The sequence below is a fragment of the Zootoca vivipara genome, chromosome 5, assembly GCF_963506605.1.
Source record: "Zootoca vivipara chromosome 5, rZooViv1.1, whole genome shotgun sequence".
NCBI classification, from domain to species: Eukaryota; Metazoa; Chordata; class Lepidosauria; order Squamata; family Lacertidae; genus Zootoca; species Zootoca vivipara.
The window spans coordinates 70772701-70791565 of record NC_083280.1 but is presented as its reverse complement, the minus strand read 5'-3'; the positions used below and the strand labels follow the sequence as shown (position 1 = coordinate 70791565).

The window sequence follows — 18865 nt, the reverse complement described above, 5'->3', positions numbered from 1 at the left end:
TTATTCTTTGCTAGGATGAGGATTCTGTTCAGGTGAGAGATCTCTCCGGCCAGGCGTACACATTTAATAACAAAATGCTTTCAAGTTTGAAAACAGAACTTTGTGCTCTTGTTGCTTGAGGTTGAGGGGCTATAATTTACATGGTATGGTGTACAAGATATAAAAAATTTCTCAGAAGCTTGGTACAATCATACCGATTCTTACTGGTTCCTCTATCACTTAACCCCCACCCTACCCCCAGTCTATTCCCTACAGTACTTCCCAAGATGCTCTGACTCCATGTGGTGGATTTATGTGGTGCTTTTTAGGTGTCCAACACGCTTCACACACATTCTCTCAGTAACCTGATAAGGCAGGGCAGTACTGATAACACAGCTGGTCAATATTCAGCAAACGAACAAGCATATACTACTAAGGGGTGCCACTAAGGACAGGCAACAGGGTAGTTAGGCCCTGCCCTCCTCTGATTCAGAGTATGCATGCTTATTCCTCAGCACCACCAATTCATCTGGATGTTACGAGGCATAAAAAGGCAGCCATACCAAATGCATGTAGAATTCATTGCTGTTCATCCATTCAATCTTGTACATATCCAGAGAAAGGCTTTGAACCTTGTTGCGAATCATTACCCTCCTCCCACAGAAGGGGGCCTGAAATGGCACCCTTGCTACTATTCAGTTGTGAACAATAACCCAATGAAACACTGTCATTGTAAAAGAAGTACCAAATTCCTCCAGGCCTCAATCTATAATATTTTGTTACTAGGAAAGTGCCTTTGTTCTCCCAAGCATCTCATATTGGGATGCACACCAATATTAAAGACTGCGTACAGTTATACAGGTGATATCTTTTTAGAAGTAGCCTTTTCACTTTTGATATTGGGGTGAGGAACCTGTGGCTCTCTAGAGCAGGCATCCCCAAACTGCGGCCCTCCAGATGTTTTGGCCTACAACTCCCATAATCCCTAGCTAAGAGGACCAGTGGTCAGGGATGATGGGAATTGTAGTCCAAAACATCTGGAGCAGTGGTTCCCAACCTTGTGCCTCCAGCTGTTTTCGGACTACAATTCCCATCATTCCTGACCACTGGTCTTGCTAGCTAGGGATGATGGGAGCTGTAGTCCCAAAACATCTGGAGGCACAAGGTTGGGAAACACTGATCTGGAGGGCCGAAGTTTGGGTATGCCTGCTCTAGAGGATGTTGGACTACAGCTCCCATAATCCCTGTTTGCTGGTCATGCTGGCTGGGGCTGATGGGAGGTGGAGTACAACAACACCTGAAGAATCACAGGTTCTCCACCCTTGTTTTATATTAAAGGGAAGGGAATTCTGCCCCTAAAAAGTAAGCTCCTCTCCACCTAGTTGCTGCCACAGATAAAAAATATTGACAAGTCATGTGTTGAATATGTGAGAAATGGGTCATAAAGAGAAGAAACTTTCAGCAGCTGGGTTTCAAACTCTCCCTTTGGAGCTAATATAGGGCATGAAGACACTTCACTCAAACAAGTTGTTTTTTTAATGCTTTAGTTTCGATTAAATCACTTTTGTGCAAGTGAACCATCATCATGGCTTTTTGCAGAGAATCCTGGGAATTGTGGTTTGTTAAGGGTGCTGCTGGATATCTCATGTTCACAGAACTACAGCCCTCAGGGGGAGAGGGAAGAACTAGTATACATATAGCCAAGGTGTCATTTGCAACTTCCTAATGGCAATAGATAAATAAACCACAGGACATGGGACCTCTGTGCACATCTGAATGACAGAAAATTTTCTCCTTGAGTAAACTCTCTCCAAAGTTTTCTTTGTCAAACTTCTACTAAGTCCAGCCTCTCCCCCCGCCCCCAAACTTCTGTTTCTATTGTGTTTTGTCAATATGAAGTTTAGCTTTCTGGCAAAGAACTCGGGATGAAAGAAATCAGAGCAGGTAATTGCTGCGTGAAAATGACAGCACAGCGATTTACACAGACAAAAATGGGCTGCAGAATACCAAGAGGCAGCCAACGGCGGAGAATCAATACCTCCCAAGAGGTAGGATTATTAGGGAGGGAAAGGGGCTTGAGAGATCCATAAGTGCCTGATGGCTGACTATTTCCAAAAGGCCATCAGCTGAATGAGAAATGCCTTCACAGACCTTCTTTGGGTAAAAGAGGCAGGGCAGGGCCTCAGTATTTTGACACTTCCACCTTTAGGAATAAGAGTAAGAAAGGTGCTGCCATGCAACCTTCCACTCATCCCCAACCCCAACATTGGTTTCTTCTTCGGAGATTCAACCCTCATCACATTGTCTTGCAGCACTTTGTCAGATCATCATGAGAGCAGCCGTACCTGATCTATTTGTTTTATGGATTCTAAATATTGGCGTATCTCACACCACTCTTTCTAGGCTCTCTGTCCAGTTGCATTGGGATCCAGAGTGCTTGTTCCTGGACTTGGGACAGATCACTGCCCACCTCACAGCCTAGCAATCTCCCTGCCTGAGATGACAGAGCTGGTCTCAGGCTGTTGGGGAACTTCCAACATCCGTGCCGAAGTGAGTAGCCCTGGGGTGGCTCAGAACTTCACGGCTGCCATGATGACCATAGTCCTACATCCCAAAATGTCATTGGCCCAACACATGTGGCATATCACACTCTGGACCTTGTTTTCCTGGCTGGGCAGGAAGAGGGTGATCTGAAAGTGGGGAATATTGATATCAGTCCCTTGTCATGGTCATATCACTTCCTGTTGAAATTTAGGCTCTAAGCAACTTCCCATCTCTGCAGAGGTTGGTTTGTCCTCAGAGGCTGATGGATCCAATGGGTTTCCAGGTGGCTGTGAGGGATTCCCCAGCTGACAGTACTGGAGCTCCTGTTGAAGCCCTTGCCAACCTGTGGAACATCTGGATGGCTCTGGCCATTAACATGATCCCAAGAGCTTTCTGATGGTAAGAGCTGTTTGACAGTGGAACGGACTCCCTTGGGAGGTGGTGGACTCTCCTTCATTGGAGAGCTTTTAAGCAGAGGTTGGATGACCATCTGTCATGGAGGCTTTAGCTGAGATTTCTGCACTGCCAGGGGTTGGGCACCATATGGTCCTCAGGGTGCCTTCCAACTCTACAAGTCTATGATTCTATGAAAGCATACAAATAAGGCTAATATGCTTTTGAAATATGCATGTGAAAATATAAAGGGCAAATACAACCAGCATACATTTGCATACACATTTATCATACAGGCACACCAACCAGAAAGCCAGGACTAGCTTTAACTCTTTGTCAAATTTACACTTTCAGCAAAAGTGGGCTTGCTGCCAAGGAATGTATTCAATAGTCGTAAAAAGTCAGCTCATGGATGACTAATTCTATCTTTAATTTGAAGAGTATCTATCTTACTCCCGCCCACCCTAAAACCAAGCTCTTCCTAGAAAACTAAACAATAGCTTATTTAACCATCCATATAAATCTTGATATACCCGGTATATATATATTAAATAGTGAACCTCAGCTGTGAGCTCATCTGTTTAGGAAATGATGGGTTAAAAAGCCCCAAATGGTTCATAAATGTGTTTTTGTGATCACGCCAGAAGTTCAACTGCAGGAACACCTGCTCTTCCTCTACTTAACATGAGTCCAAACAAAAATAAAACCTTTCCCCTTGGCAGAAAGTTGAGAAGGGGGAGGGGGGACAAAGGAGAAAGAGCAACATATTTCATATGCCAAAAGGGAAGTGTTTGCACTGAATTCCATCAGAGTTAACAAGGACTTTCCCCTTGAAGTCAGATGGAGAGCTGTCTCTGAGTTTTTTGCAACTTTTAATTCATTTGAACTGACAGTCTCCTGACCACAAGCTCGTTTTTCCATCCACAGCTCCCCCACATTTTGCCCATTATACACTGGGCATAAGGAAAGGAAACAAAGAAATTAGAATTAAATGGAAATGGAATACAAAAAGTACAAGATGTGGGGATTCAACTGGTGCTTAAATGTATTTAAAAATTCACACTGATCCTTCCCAACAGCAGTAACTGATGGCAACACAATCTTAGCATGGCAGTAGTGGGACAAGAAACCAACGTCTCTATTCAGACCCAAATGAATAAAATTGAATTTCAGCTTTAAGCTGGAATTTCCCTTCAAAGTTCTTTTGTTCAAAGATGGCCACTTTAAGTTCAGTAACAGAGCGCTGAAATGCTCTTCTGCTAGTTTCTGGATACTGCCATTTTGGATGTCAGAAATGTGCTCACCGTCAGAGGTGAGCTGCTACAGCCATTATAAACAACTCCTTGCAAGGCCAATCTTGTGGCTAACAAATCTGCCACCAGGATTAGTTAATAGATAAGCACAGGGTGATCTCAAGTTTACTTAGTTGAAATAAAGTATGGTACCTTTTCTTATGTATCAATAATGATTTGAGACTATGTCTGACAACAGTCAAACCCTGCGTTGACCTGCCCACCGGCAAAATGCAAGCTCACTGATATTTGCCAAAATTCTGTGAAACAGGTATTAAGACTGCATTGCACTGATGTTTTATGATAGAGTTTGGCTAGAGTGTTTGGTCATGTGCCTTTGTGGTGGCAGTTCCAAAGCAACTCTCCTCACCAGCAAGTTAAGAGATTGCATAGGCTTAGACCAGGCATAGGCAACCTTGGCTCTCCAGATGTTTTGGAACTACAACTCCCATAATCCCTAGCTAACAGGGCCAGTGGTCAGGGATCATGGGAGCTGTAGTTCCAAAACATCTGGAGAGCCAAGGTTGCCTATGCCTGGCTTAGACTGAGAGTTTTATTTCTCTATGCAAATACCCTAGGACAATTACAGTCAGTAAAAGAGGAGAGAGCAAGGAGGACTTTACAGAGAGGAAATGATCCTTCCCGAAGGATTCTGTTTGAATGTTTTAGCTCTTTCACCAGAAGGGGGAAAAACCATGAATTCTCTATATATTGCCATGGCCAGTGTTGCTTGATATATCTACTGCACCTTATCTGGTAAAAGACAGCAAGAAGCCACACTGGAAATCAATGAATGATGTGTTCCAATATCAGCTTTCGCCCAGGGCTATGACTTCATGGTAACTACCGTAATTCTGAAAACAACTTTCCATAAAAACACTTTGCAGGGTGAATCATTCTACATTAGGCCACTTCTTCAGAATTATTATGCCTTTACTTTGATTGACTTCAGAGAGAAACTGAACATAACTGAGCTTGTTACTGGGTTATTTCAGTGGGGCAGAATTTATGGCATTTTTCTGAGAAGACAAAAAGAGAGAGGGAGATCCAGTCAGTAAAATGGCTAAACCCTAACAAATTCCCCTTAGACAAGAGAATATTAAATATTAAGATTCTGATTTAGGCAGTATTCTTATGGATGTCAAAGAAGAAGAAAAAGCAAAAGTCAACAGAGAGTTTGGTGCAAAATATTAATTGCAGTAGAGCAAATGAGACTGGAAGGAATTTATTAGGCAAGTTCTACTATTGTGCGCAAGTAGGTGAACTGCCTAGGAAAGGTCAGGGGAAAGTCAAAGCAGCTTTGATGGACAGGTCTGATTTGATGTCTGTTGTGGCCCCTTTCTTACCCTACCGCCTTAACAATTTTTAAATGAAGCCAATCTTCGGAGGGGAGACTTTCAAATAACCATAAATGTCCATTCTGGTTCTGGATGGAGCAGTCTTTTACTTTGTCACAATTATATCCTGCCTTTCTAGCACTGTGGAACCCAAGGCAGCAAATGTGTGCCCATGCAGGCACAGACAAGACCTGGGACTGCTTAGTTTCTTCTGCCATTTGCTGCATAACCAGTACATAGATCAGGCATAGGCAAACTCGGCCCTCCAGATGTTTTGGTACTACAACTCCCATCATCCCTAGCTAACAGGACCAGTGGTCAGGGATGATAGGAGTTGTAGTCCCAAAGCATTTGGAGGGCTGAGTTTGCCTATGCCTGACATAGGCTGCTACTTCGGAGAGATCCACCTTTTGTTTCAGCTGCTGAGAGGGCCAGAAAGGAGAGGGGAGGCACATTTTAAAGTCTTGCTGGGAGGTCAAAATCTAAGAATGGCCTCTGGCTTATATTTTCAGAGTTCATTTCCTTATTCTACAAAACCTCACCTGTCACTAACTACAACTCTAGATATACAAACAAAATTATGCTAAGCAGGAAATCTTTTAAAAAAACAATAAGGAAGAAATGAATGTCCATTTTTATATATTAGCCGATGCAAAAAAGAAAGAAAGGAATTTGATGGTATTATATTAGCAAAGCAGTATTCTACCCCCAAAAAGAAAAAAATCATTGCATTTGGCAAAGCCTCATTGTCTATCTCCGAAACACAATTTTATGCCTTAAAAATCATTTCTGAAGAAATATTTCACATTTGCTAAAAACAAACACACACCACTGAAAACATTACACCAGCTAATTAGGATTCAAATGCTATTTCTCTTCTGCCCCTATATCAGACTCAGTGAAGGATTAACTTGTGCGGCTTTTGTTTTGTTTATTACTTCTAATGACTTTCTCATTATCATTTTGCTTTGAAACATAAACGATGGTTATAGGAGAAAATCATATTATTTGGATGACTTTATTAAATTAGAGAGCAAATCTGTGTATATTTCTGGCTCAGGATAAATGTCTGAAACTCCTGGAAGCCAAAAAACATTTTCAAATGCAGCAGCTTTAGGCAGTTCTGGAATATGCAGTTAAATTAGGCTTCAGGCACAAATGGAAGGAAAACAATGGATGTCGGTTTAGTCCCTATATGCATAAAACAACCACAGCTCAGCAAACAAAATGCCAACCAGATCTACCCAGAGTTCCCCTGTCACGAAATAGAAACACAGCATTTTATATTTAAACAACTTCAGAAGATGTCACATCTGTAATGGTATTTTTCATGACATGCTTGTGTGCGCACATGTTGCTTAAAGTCCCACCTTTTCATCACCTAATCATAGAAAAGTTGGAAGGGACCACAAGGATCGCTCACTTGCTTGCCAGTTTTAAAGAAAAAACACTCAGCAATACGCACAGATGCAACTTCATCTGCCATCTCCTCAGTGGAGAGAGACTCCTTCTGAAGGGACATGTCTTGGAGCATCTTTCAGCCTGGATGTTCTTGTGTAAAAGAAACTCCCTTGTTGATTTCATGAGGAAAGTATTCCCATTGGGGAAATGCACTCCAGAATTGAATGCCACAGGATGAAGGGAAGAGAGAATCATGTGAAATTAACGTACAGTACTGGAAAAATTGAGTTAGTTTAGATCAGGGATGGGGAACCTATGGTTCTTCAGGTGTTGTTAAGATTACAACTTCCAACAGCCCCTGGCAGCATGGCCCATGGTAACAGGTTCCCCAGCCCTGCTTCAGATGTTGGTGTATGTTTTTAAACCTCCTCTAAAATGCGGAGACGTCGTCCAATCTGTCTGAAATTTGGGAAGTCTGACGACCGGGAAAGGAAATGGTAGTATGAATTGATGAAAAAGCTTCTGCCTTTTGTATTGAAAACTCCATTACAAAATTACAGGTTGCAGAAGGTAGGCTAGTTTTTCAACTGAAACCAACAGGAAAAGGAAAACAAAAAACAAAAAACCTAAACAAGTGCATTTAAAACAAATGGAGACAAAATGAATGAAACGTTACAAATGGATGAAAAGCAAAACAAAGCCATTTTCCTTTCAAAGCCCTATTTCCATTCATTTATCTAACTCTTAAGAATTATATTACCGATCTATACAATATTCAGAGTTATGAATATTGGGAAAGGTAAAGAAAGCTGGGGGGAATATTCTAACTAAGAGGTGAAAAGCATAGCCTGAAAACAGAGTGTCAAACTATTAAGACCTGACTAAGGTCTTTACACTAAACTACTATAATAAATTGAAGTACCTGTATCACAACCCAATTCTCCAGACTCAAGGTCCTGATGGCTGAGGAGTATCTTTCAAAAGGCCGTAACTGTTTTGACATCAACCATTCTTGTAACAATACTCAAACATTTAATAACCAGACTCACTTTAGGCTCACTACTGCTGCATAACCAAATAGGGAAAAGAATGAATTTCTTACATTGCAAATCAAGCTGTCCAGAATAATTCAGGCAATCTCTTTAAAATGAATACCTGACAAAAACATAAACCCATTAAAATAATAAATTACCCCAGGTATCCAAAGAGAAAATGCAACAAGAGTTGCCTTGACAAACTATCCGTAACAGGCAAAGCATGTCTGTGCTACAAACTAAAACCACATCATATGCAACACCTTTACAAATTAGAAGGGAAAATCCATGCTATGTTTTTTTCATGAAGTGGAAAGAAACAACATTTTGGTGTGACAAAGATTATCTATTTCACAATATATAAGACACTGTTTGCCACACCAGAGCCTGTGACTTCACAAAGTGATTAGCAAATAGAGTAATTTACAGAGCGTCTCTGTCCCATTGAGAAGTCAATAAAACACCTCTTGCCCTTCTCTCCTCACTGCCAGCAAAGTCTTTCTTCTGCCTCATAAACCCAGAGGCTCATTGCTGTAAAATTTGTAAGTAGCAGTTAAAGCGTATTTGGGCAGGCAGGGTGTGTGTCTGCTTCAAACAAGACAATGGTGTGTGTGTGTGTGTGTGTGTGTGTGTGTGTGTGTGTACACACTCAGCTGACTAAAATAAATAAATAAACAATAATATTTCTCCTCACTATTCCTCCACTTTATGACATTGCTTGAAGTATGACCAAGTGCTGAGAAGCAGTTATTTTTTAACTGTACTAGTTATACTGAACAAACTTTTCTTCACCACATGTTCTTATCCTTTCATGACAACCTACATAATTCTTAAATTCTCTGTACAACTACAGAGCATTTAGGAATTATGCAAGTGTCCAGGAGCACTATATTCCTTTATTCTATTTCCCCCCATGTAGTCAGCCGTAATGTGGCATTACAGTACTTGTGATATGAGTCATCGGCTTTATTTGGATGATCCTCCGAAACAAGATGTGGAAGATCAAGAATATGCCACAGGCTCACACACTCCTGTCTCCCATTTGCATTCCTACCTCCATGTTTGGGTTTTGATAACTATTGCATGTTAAATTGTGTTCTGAACCATGACACGAAGTCTGCTTGCAAACCTGTGTTTCTAACAGCCTTTTTCAACCATGGGTTTCCAAATATCTTTGGACTCAGCCAGCATGGCTAATGGTCAGGGATGATGGGAGTCACAGTCCAACTACATCTGAGGACCCAAGGTTTAGGAAGCCTAGTTTAGAGGCTACTGTAAAACAAGAGTTGTCTTACTGGGATGTCATAGAACCATGTAACTATTGCAACCTAGAAATGGAGCAGGGAATATATAGAGAGAGAAAGAAGGAATGTGCAAGCCCATAACATGGCATTGATGATCATCCGAACTGGACTGCATGAATTAACAGTTTGATTCTGTATAATAATGCATTGTAAAAACAAAACAAGCCATTATCATTATTGCAGTCAGTTTATTATTATGATCATCTGAACAAGCTTTTATAAATATTTATCATATTTCTGTAAATGAATAAAACATTCAAGTAGCACATTTTCCATTAAAAAATGTTTTAAATAAATTGTAACCTTCTCATTCATATTTTGGAAGAACCCTTTCTGCTTTATGCACAGATCCTCAAAATTTACAAGAAATGGCCCTGATAAGTATTAATTAGGGTTCATGTGTGAGAAAATACCAACGAAAGTGCAGTAAAAAAAACCAAAACCAATTAGGATTAATGTTTTGAGAAAGTAGCAGGAAAGGGAAAAATCTATGCCGATTTACTCCCAAGGAATCCTGTTCAAGTTCCTTATAAGCAAAAATTCCTCTACACATAACAATAAGTCATTCTATATCAAAACATAAAAACGGTTTCCAAAGTATTGGATGTACAATAAATTGTTGCAGTCAGCTGAAAGGATTATTGTCATTATATAGAAAATACATTTAAGACAAAGGAGCAACACCATGTCAAAGAAGGGGGTGTGCTCAGCATAAAGGTAAAGGGTAAAGGGACCCCTGACCATTAGGTCCAGTCGTGACCGACTCTGGGGTTGCGCGCTCATCTCGCATTATTGGCCGAGGGAGCCGGCGTATAGCTTCCAGGTCATGTGGCCAGCATGACAAAGGCGCTTCTGGCAAACCAGAGCAGCACATGGAAACGCCGTTTACCTTCCCGCTGTAGCGGTTCCTATTTATCTACTTGCATTTTGATGTGCTTTCGAACTGCTAGGGTTGGCAGGAGCTGGGACCAAGCAACGGGAGCTCACCCCGTCACAGGGATTCGAACCGCCGACCTTCTGATCAGCAAGCCCTAGGCTCAGTGGTTTAACCACAGCGCCACCTGGGTCCCTGTGCTCAGCATAGCTGCCAAGTTATCCCTTTTTTTAAAAGGGAAATTCCCTTATGCTGAATAGGCTTCCTCGTGAGAAAATGGAAAACTTGGCAGCTATGGTGCTCAGCAGGGAACCATCCGATGCAGCCCTGCCACAGGTTTGCCATCTTTGTTTTCCCAAAATGCAGTGAACTTCCAGGGGGGGGGAAACAAAACATAGTAGCCCCCATGTTTCCATGGCAGATCCCATTAAAAAATAAAATAATCCACAATGTTCCAGAAAGAGGGAATTTCTAAGCCACTGCTTTAGATGGCACTGCAACCACAGCCACCGTCCAGGCCCTGACAGGCATCCCCACTGGAAGCTAGCCCTAGCAGTGGGTCCCTCTGGCAGCAATGGGTCTTCGTCAAGCCAGGGACAAGGGTGGGCCTTGAGAGACAGCAGCAGCATCCTATCCAACAGCCAGAGTGAAGCTTTATACGTAGAAGGTTAAAGTTTGAGAGACAACTGTTGTCATATTGAAGAGCTTTTTTTTGCCAATTCAATACTAACATTTTCAGCAACAGATCATTCACACATATATAAAATTTTCTCAGGATAGCAAAAGAATACTGAGCTCTGCCATATACCCTTACTTTTCAAAGAACATCTGATTGTTCAACAACTAAAGAAAAACTAGATGATCCATGTTCTCTAAGTAGCAAAACCACTACCGAAGGGATACTTGAACTCTCACTTTACAGGTAAGATATGCATGTATTTATTATTATTTAAACATTGATAGAGCACCTTTCTGCCTGAAACTATAGATGCTGGAATTCCTTTTTCTTTATGGCTGGTTAAGCTGAAAACCAGCACACATTAACCTGGGAGTAAGTATTTTTGCTTCTGAGTGCTGGATTGAGCTCTGACAAATCCAGGGCCTTAGACTAATAAACTTAGCCCAAAAGTTAAGAAAAGGCTTGAGTCCTCCAACAGAAAGTTGTCACTTGGATGGGTCTTAAAACATTGCCCACAGAAGCCTGGATAGATGTTTGTAAAGCGCCCTGTAGCTTACCCCAGTTTAATTGAGAGTAAGCCAAGAGAAAAATTATTTTTGTAGGATGCAGAAGCAGGCATGCCAACAAACCTGCCATACATCTGCAAAATCCAGCCTATTTCTCAAAGTAAATGAAAAACCTAAGATCAGGCAGAGAAATATTGATTTAATAATCAACTACACCAATCCATATCTCACAGTACATGAATTTCTTTCAACGTGTATTTAGAACAAAGTTAATTCCATGTGCAAATTGTCTCTTCTGATAGATTTACAAACCTAATTGAGCAAAGAAACCAATATTCCATCTGCACAAATGAAGGACAATCTTTTCTTCTTCTTTTTTTAAAAAATTAGCCTTAACTGCTTTCTGCTGAATTCTTATGATTTCTGTGTCAGCGCTGAGCTCATCTTTCCTTCAGTAATCAGGAAAGTAGCCCAGTTGCTACAAAAACCAGGTTTGTCATGAGCAAGTGGAATCCTCTAGAAAGAAAGCCTGTGGAGGAGAGATAAGACACATCCTCTCCACACACCAGAGTTTAGAGAAAGAATCAACACAAATATTAATGAGACACATTTAACACTGTCTATATAGCAATCAGCGACACCAGGCAACGTGCACTGCCATACAAGACGCTTGCAAGCCCTTGACGAGCTTCAGGACCAGAACTGATTGATCTCCTGCTCGCCCCCCTCCTCAGGCAAATGGTGTGGGTCTTAACTGTACAACTTCATTTGCTGTAATGTATTATTTCATTCCATTGAAGCCAGGGAAGCTGGCTGCCGTGTACATTCTCAAGCAGTGATAATTCCTATGGCTTGAGACAAGTCTTTCTAATCAAACTGCTGGCTTTTCCTCAGCTTTGTTAGCTGTTTATCCCCAAATCTGGTTAAAATTGGTCCACATGCCATGCACACGATTATTGAGAGAGAGAAAACAGAAAGTAAATGATGTATGCCAAGCCACAAAAAGAATATAAAAAGGGAAGGATATGGAGGTGTTGTGGCATATGTTATGCATATCCCAGTCTCCAGGAGGTGAGAGACTTTAGAGATACAAGCAGACACTTAAGCTTTGGATTGCATGGAACAAAGATAATCTGAGATGTATCATTTTATTTGCATATACGTACCAGGCAGAGCATAAAGTGGAAGGGCTTGTTCACAGCCCAAAAAATCTTGCTTCTCCATTAGGTTTTCAGGAGGGGCCCCAAACCCATTACTTTGGTTTCAGCACAAAAGAGCAAGTAAAACCTCTGTGTCTTCCCAGCTACTAGATCTCAGGCAAGATTGACCACAGGTCATGGGCATAGCCAGGATTTTTGTTGGGGGGGAGGGCAGCCAAAGTTGTTGAGCATACTTCCCCTTTCACACACCTGTACTTGGCCAACACCTGTACTTAGTCCTATGAAAAAAGATGGTTAACAGACTTGGTTGGGGTCATTAACTTAACAGACTGTTTTGAGAACTTTGTCAGTTGCTTCTGCTACAGGATCCCAAAGCTAAAAGTCCAAACTGTGACCCCTCGATCCTATAACAAGAAGAAGTCCTATGTACGATGAGGCTGACGGGTTTGACACCTGGTATAAAATGACATCAGCAACGAAGAGGGAATGAAAATAAAACTTCCACTGGAAGAACTACAGCAAAATGTGACATGCCTGCACATACAGAGATTGCTGCTCAAAGAATCCAGCATCCTTAATGTGGCATTTATGAGGGATGGGGGAACCTAACACAGGAACGTAAGATGAACCTGCTGGATCAGGCCAATGGTGCATTTAGTCCAGCATCCTGTTCACAATAGTGGCCAACCAGATGTCTATGGAAAACCCGTAAGCAGGACCTGAGCCCAAAAGAGCTCTCTACTCAGCAACCAGCATTCAGAAGCCTTACTGCCTGACCATGGAGGAAGAACACAGCCATCAGAGCCAACAGTTTATCACCAGTCAACTTCTCCTGATGCTCTGTTCTGCTTCCTTAAGCACTGACCTCTTACTAAAGCACTATTTTATACTACTGAGCACTGTACAATTTCTAAAATAGAAATTAAAATGTCACAACAAGCAGTTACAATCAATTACAAACCAGAACACAAATCTTATCAGGGACAATTATCTTGGTTGGCAGGGGGGAAAAAAACCCCAAAACAATGATTGGGCATTCTGCAAACTATACACTGAAGATGTTTCTCCCCCTCTTCCTTCCTTTTCCTTTCCTCCCCTTCGTCCAGCTGCCACGCGGACTTTCATCAGGATTCCCAAGCTGTGTTTGAGGGAGCTTCAATCACTCCTATCGCACCGACTGCAGGAAGAGAATGGCTTTCAGCTCAATTACCCTTCACATTCCAATTCCATAACGCTCCGATGAGGCTTTTTAACCAAAAACAAAAAAAAGCATGTCTGCCGTAGCCCTGCTTGAAGCGCAAACGTGCAGAATGGACGTGACTAATAGACCTTACCGAGCTCTCTGGATTGGAGATTTATGCCCCCTTCTTTACACAACTTGCCTCAGTTTCTCTCCCTTACCCTTCCTTTCTCCTCCTTTCCCATTATCATCTAGCTGCTTTCTGCAAAAAAAGGAGGCAAAAGAAATGATATGTCGTTCCATCCGCATTATAACATTTTGCCCCTTAATGTGAGCTTTTCTTAAGCAGCAATAACAGAGAGACTTAGGTACCTAAGAACTCATTCTTAAGAAGCTGCAATCCTAAACACACTTATTTCACAGTAAAATCCCCATGAAACCAACTGGACATACCTCCAAGTAAACATGGTTATTCTAAGACTGTTAGCATTGATGCAATGAAACCTCATTAATCCATTCAAATGGTGTACACAAATCACAAACTTTTCTCCTTTTAATGCATATAATTGGGGGGGGGACTACTATTAGAACAGCCAATACAGTTCAGCTGACCAGGCATTATGGACATAATTATCATCATGTGACACTATCATTGCTTTCTGTGCATCACTGAAATACAGTCTTCAATATTTCCTCTCTGGTGACTTATTGTCTGTAGTGTTCACCCCCAAATTATCTAGAGTGGTAGGTCACAACTGTGGTCTGCAAGCGTCAATCAGACAGTACAGCATGTAGAAACATTATTGAATGAACAGTCAAGAATATCTGTATTTAGCCCCACAATTAGTTTATTTTTTTTTCTTCTGGTGGTGGAGGATCAAGCCCATTTTAACTGGGGCTGGATTGTCAAATAAGCTATGAAGGCCCTGCCCCAGGCTCATCATTTAAATAACATGGCACTGGTGCAGTTTACTAACTTTTCCCTAAAAAATAATAATAATACAATTTGAAAGGGTCTCTTATTGGTGGCCTGGCCTAGAACATGTGGCTTTCATACTTTGGCACACGTTTTGCAGATTATGGCAGTACTGAATGAAATAATGTTATTTTATTTTTTATTGTACCTGTGTGAGAGGCAGGATTTTCATCACTTCATCAAGTCCAATGCAGAAGCAGGATGTATTCTGAACATGAGCCTAAATCTGGCAAATATTACACTCAGGTTCACATAAAAAAGGGGGAAGCATATCTAGAACATTAGAAAGTTAAGACTACAGGTATTAAAATATTACTTATGCAAATGCTTTGATTTATGATACAAAAAAAGTTCATTAAGTGGTCAATGAAAACAAAAGTCTGAGATTAACTGATCCATATTCAGTATCTTCCTGTTGATAGCAAGGACTTCCTTAGGGTCACATAGCGTGTGCTATTCCTTAGCTGCTTTTTCATACATAAAACACATATGAACCACAACATGCTCAAGTTGGTTGTTGTTGTTGTTGTTTAGTCGTTTAGTCGTGTCCGGCTCTTCGTGACCCCATGGACCATAACACGCCAGACACTCCTGTCTCCCACTGCCTCCTGCAGTTTGGTCAAACTCATGTACATTATGTACGGTAGCTTCGAGAACACTGTCCGACCATCTCATCCTCTGTCATCCCCTTCTCCTTGTGCCCTCCATCTTTCCCAACATCAAGGTCTTTTCCAGGGAGTCTTCTCTTCTCATGAGGTGGCCAAAGTATTGGAGCCTCAGCTTCAGGATCTGTCCTTCCAGTGAGCACTCAGGGCTGATTTCCTTAAGAATGGGTAGGTTTGATCTTCTTGCAGTCCATGGGACTCTCAAGAGTCTCCTCGGCGATCAGCCTTCTTTATGGTCCAGCTCTCACTTCCATACATCACTACTGGGAAAACCATAGCTTTAACTATACGGACCTTTGTTGGCAAGGTGATGTCTCTGCTTTTTAAGATGCTGTCTAGGTTTGTCATTGCTTTTCTCCCAAGAAGCAGGTGTCTTTGAATTTCGTGACTGCTGACACCAGCTGCAGTAATCAAGGAGCCCAAGAAAGTAAAATCTCTCACTGCCTCCATTTCTTCCCCTTCTATTTGCCAGGAGATGATGGGACCAGTGGCCATGATCTTAGTTTTTTTGATATTGAGCTTCAGACCATATTTTGCGCTCTCCTCTTTCACCCTCATTAAAAGGTTCTTTAATTCCTCCTCACTTTTTGCCATCAAGGTTGTGTTATCTGCATATCTGAGGTTGTTGATATTTCTTCCGGCAATCTTAATTCTGGTTTGGGATTCATCTAGTCCAGCCTTTCGCACGATGAATTCTGCATATAAGTTAAACAAGCAGGGAGACAATATACAACCTTGTCGTAATCCTTTCCCAATTTTGAACCAATCAGTTGTTCCATATCCAGTTCTAACTGTAGCTTCTTGTCCCTTGATTTCTCAGGAGACAGATGAGGTGACCAGGCACTCCCATTTCTTTAAGAACTTGCCATAGTTTGCTGTGGTCGACACAGTCAAATGCTTTTGCATAGTCAATGAAGCAGAAGTTGATGTTTTTCTGGAAATCTCTAACTTTCTCAGATTGGTTAGAGATCCTTTATTTATCCATCTTTCCTACTCAAGCTTTTTTTCCCTTGATAACATCCCCTCTGTTTCAGGCTATGAGTCTTGTTATTGATAAGAGCACCATCCATGAAGAGGGAGATATCAGAAGGCTGCAAAGCTTTGCAGGAATAAAATAAAATAAATCTTTAGAAGAAGCCGCAAGGGGAAGCACCCCAAAAACATCCCAGTGAGGGCTACAAGTGCTCAGGGGCTACAGAAAGCTGACTGTTAAAGCAGGAAGAAGGATGGAAAACATGGGGGTTGTAGAATTATGTGACTAAAAATCCTATGCAGGAAGCACTCCACACTGTAACATTCTGTTGCAGGTCCTGTTTCTGTTTGTCTACAGGTTATGATCTACCAACAGATTTGTTTTCTGTTTCTTCAGTACAAGGTCTCAGTGGTGCAATGGGTTGGTTCACCTAGCTGTTAACCAGAAGGTTGGTGGTTCCAGCCCACTCAGGGATGGCTGTGGGCAGGATTCCTGCATTGCAGGGGATTGGAGTAGATGACCCACAGGGTTCCTTCGAACTCTACAATTCTATGATCCTAAGGGTTATCACAAAGTGAGAAACATCTGCAATGTAACTGTTAAACTAACTTTAACCTTATCTCGTCAGAGATAAGGAGAAATGTGATACAAGTCCCACCATACTGGCTAAGAGGAGCTGCATTCAACATTCCAGGACTGCTGAGCTTATTCACACATTGCAAGGCAAAAATCCTACATTTTTCACTGAGTGTATACAACAAAGAGAAACAGCCAATCCTGGTTCTGCAAGGGTATATAGAAATGTCACACTTCAAAAGATCTTAGATGTCCACATATAAATGAATGTGCAAAGCACCTCTACGTTACTGCCAAGTATCAAATAGATAGACCTTGAACTGATAGAACTGATAAAACACAGCAGGAACGAAATGAGAAAGACAATCAAGACAACAGGAAAAAGGGTATTTATAAAGATCATTTGCTGCACATTTTCACGATCATATGCATGCTCAGAAGGGAATGAGTTTGGTATCAATAACATTGTGTTGGGACAGAGCGCTGGGATAGGAATGCTTCATATTAATGCATGTTGGTGACATTTCTTGGAACTGTAAGTTATTATTACATACTGGACAGATCCCATTCCTGCTGAAAGATATGAATTCTTACTCAAACTAGTTTAGATAAAAGCTTGAACATCTCAGGGTGTTGTTTTTCTAAGCTATCACATAAGCAAGGCTGTATTGAAGTCTGAGGGATGTGACTTAATCATGATCACCCTGCCTGTAGCAAAGAGTCTTCAAGTGCAAAAATACCATAGATGCCCATTCATCATGTAGCAGTTGCTTTAGTCCATAACGAAGAGACAAGAACATTAAAGGTTGAAAGAGGAAGCAGTAGCATGCTTTCAGAGAGAAAGTTTAAAGGAGCTAAACTCTGCTGATATAAAAGCTGTGGATTAGTGAACCACAATGACCACAGCTGGAATATTTAGACCCATTTTAATCTGGATTCAGGTTGAGGCTGGGACTGTGGTGTCCTTGGGTGCACTGGTGGGTGACCTCTGCTGGGAAAGAGACAGGGGGAGTGCAACCAGGAGTGACTCCTCCTATCTTTCAATAGCTTTTGGCACCATCAACACTGGTGTCCTGCTGGAACAACTCTGTGGGATGGGTGTAGGGGGTACGGTGATATGGTAGGTTCATTGTTTGGAGCCAATACATGGGGCCAACCATCTTTTCCTCTGTACAATAATCCAGGAAGCGGTGCCACATCATGATTTACTGTCACTTTCAGGAGCTTTATAGTCAAAACCAATGCTTTTTCTTCTTCTAAAAAAATGTTTAGGGGTACTCTCATTTTCCTACTCATATTGAAATACTGCCCCTCAATGAGGCCAAACTTAGATTCACAAAATGTTTAGGGGTATGCATACCCCTGCTTCATTGTCCCCTGGGGGGGGGGAGCACTGGTCAAAACTACTCAACAAGCATGACAAGCACCATGCTTTTCATCTGCTTGGACTACCTCATAAAAAAAGAAGAAGCTCCAAGTAGGAGCAAACCATGCTTGGAAAGGTATAATGTGATCTAATCTGCAAGTCTATGTTTGAATCCAACCACAATCCACTGGAAGAGGAGCAGGAAGGTTCACACACATTCTGGAGTGAATCTGGATCCTCCCTCATTCCTAATCTTCACCTAGGGTGTGCTCGCATTACTGTTTACTGTGGCTCCCCCACCACTGTTTTTCCAAGCCAGGTGCACTTGACATTAGTCACAATCCATTGGCATCTTGTTGCTTTGAGAGAAAGAGCAGCGTAGCTAACCGCTCGGGAGCTGGGTACGGCACGTGTGTCCTGCAGGTGGGGGCAGGGCGAGCCACCCATGGGGGCGGGGCACACTGCATGGAGCCTCTCTGCCGCCTCCCCCTCAGCTGTAGGGCGGCTGAGGGAGAGGTGGAGGGCAGACGCAAGTCCCATGCTGCTGTTTCAGGGAGTGTGGAGCTTGCAGGTGCCCAAGACACCACGTCACTCCCAGGAGAGACGCATGGCTCAGGCACGCTGCA

General features: G+C 42.0%; 1 protein-coding gene across 1 annotated transcript in view; it reads right to left on the bottom strand.

Moving 5' to 3' along the window:
• CDH23 (cadherin related 23) overlaps positions 1–18865 on the bottom strand; it is a 398194-nt gene that overhangs the window by 271101 nt on the left and 108228 nt on the right. The gene's annotated exons all lie outside the window — the stretch shown is intronic.